This window comes from Cicer arietinum, chromosome 3 (genome assembly GCF_000331145.2).
Source record: "Cicer arietinum cultivar CDC Frontier isolate Library 1 chromosome 3, Cicar.CDCFrontier_v2.0, whole genome shotgun sequence".
NCBI classification, from domain to species: domain Eukaryota; kingdom Viridiplantae; phylum Streptophyta; class Magnoliopsida; order Fabales; family Fabaceae; genus Cicer; species Cicer arietinum.
The window spans coordinates 10,175,852-10,177,993 of NC_021162.2; the positions used below are offsets into that span (position 1 = coordinate 10,175,852).

The 2,142-nt window shown below is 31.2% G+C and overlaps 1 long non-coding RNA gene across 2 annotated transcripts; it reads right to left on the minus strand.

The window, feature by feature from the left end:
* Positions 1-966: 966 nt before the first annotated feature.
* LOC105852850 (uncharacterized) lies at positions 967-1,818 on the minus strand. 2 transcript variants are annotated; one of them, XR_001144744.3, is made up of 3 exons: positions 1,585-1,818; positions 1,242-1,333; positions 967-1,152 (listed from the first exon to the last, which is right to left on the minus strand). It is a non-coding gene; the product is annotated as an uncharacterized lncRNA (long non-coding RNA). The 2 variants fall into 2 exon arrangements; XR_003470148.2 differs by lacking the exon at positions 1,585-1,818 and adding an exon at positions 1,448-1,580.
* Between the last annotated feature and the right edge of the window lie 324 nt (positions 1,819-2,142).

Sequence of the window (2,142 nt, forward strand, 5' to 3'; positions counted from 1 at the left end):
CGGACTAGACCATGCTATAGCGTCGGTTTGGCCGACGCTACGCTAAAACCGACGGTAGTGGACCAAAATGGAAATTTAGCAACATGATTAGGGTCGTTCCAGATATGACACACAATTAAAAAGTTCAATGTTTATCCTAATGCAACATGAAACTTTTCAAAACTAAATTTGACAAAGGTTGATAGAGGTTGTTGCAGTTTGTATAAAATTAACTCAATAAAAAATTCACTTGTAACCAATATTAGTTTGACGAGATAATTTGAAAATATATATATAAAAAAGGTGTCATACATATGATATTCATCATAGTCAAAGTCATATCCAAATGACTGAATTGACAAAGGAACAAAACAATCATATGTTTTGAATTCATCTAATAAATTGAAAAGGAAAAAAATATAAGAATCATGCATACCCTTAAACCAACCATAGTTGTTCCATAGTCTGTAGATCAATGGTAAAAAACTAAACAATATATCACCTTTAATATTTTGTCCACATGCTTTTGCAATACCACAACTTAGTGGATACAAAATATCATCTAAATCTGCAAAACAATATCATAATTACAATCATAAACTATATGAAATTTCCAATTATGAAATTAAATTAATACATGAATTTTGTGACTAATTAAAATACTCACCAAAAAGAAGACAGTCATATTTTTGTCTCTGATCTTGTCTGAATCTGTTCTCATACTCCATTTCAAGCAGAAAATCTTATAATAAAAAAAAAATTAAGTGAACACTACTTTACATGTCATGAGAAAGAAAAAAATATGGAGCTTCAGATCATGGGTACACCATCCTCAGCAACCTGGAATATTTAATAATAATATCATATAGAGAAAAGCTAATTAAACTAAATAAATGATTGAACTATAACATGAGTAATTAGCAAACCTCTAAGTCAACAGAAATAGCATGAGTAATTAGCAAACCTCTAAGTCAACAGAAAGCACATCACTTAATTTATAACCACCAATCCAAACAAGTTGAGTTCCCTTGGGCCACACTAAAATGCCATTGTTACGCATTCGCTAAATCTTTGAGAATGGGGTAGATGGAGCCATCATTGTACCATCCAAGACATTGATATCCAAAATGAACCAACTATCTTGCTTTGGCCTTGCATGCTTCAAAAGAGCACCTGTTTTAAAAGTATGTGGTGTGATCTTTGAATGCCTCTGCACCATAAAAGAAAAAAGGTATAAAAGAATTGAGTTCAAGTGAGGTTACAAATTCTTCAGCATTCTGATATGAACATCTTAGAGCCTGAGAAGATGTGGGATGGTCCATGTTGATATAATCAGTCTGATTACCAATTTCACCTATTGAAGATAAACTAAAATTAAAACTTTTTCGCACTAGCATATTAGTAAACTATGGTTAATTGCAAAATACAATTACAAATATATAAGAGTAAATATTTAATGAAACCACACCTCAGTTACAAGAGAACATTCTCCGCATTATAAACATATTTCCATGGAAAAGCCAACATCAATATTTCAAAATAGATACTATAACAGAAACATGATTATTTTCAGCAAATAACAATTACTAAGTGAATTTACATTACCTGCATCTAGAAATAGATGTACAAAAGTTATTATCTAATGTAATCACCATGCACCAGTTACACGAGAACATTGTGCTGGATACGCAGGTGCCGAAAACCACAATGGAAGTGTTGAGCTATACTACATAACGTACATTTCTTTCCAAACTTGGCTCTTGTGTTGATACACAAAAACCTGTTTATGAGTTGCCAAGAAAACATACTCACCTGTTTATGAGTTTCCAAGAAAACATACAACAATCTATTACAAGACACTCGAACCTTAACTCGATCATTCAAGAAATTGAGCGAAAATTGAAAGACACCCTTAAGTTATTAACACATATTCAGCTAGATTTGGACTCTAATAATGAATCTGAAATCTCAGGTTCTTCCTAGAAATATCATTGTATAATTGAATGAAAAAATTATCCAAACTCAACCTATACCACAATTTACACACAGTTTTGATCCTAAAAAGGGATTTCACTGGTAACCTAGCAAGAATCTGAATAACAACCTCATATGTAAAAATCCAATCTTATATACAAATTATTTTAATAACAAATTAAAAAAAAT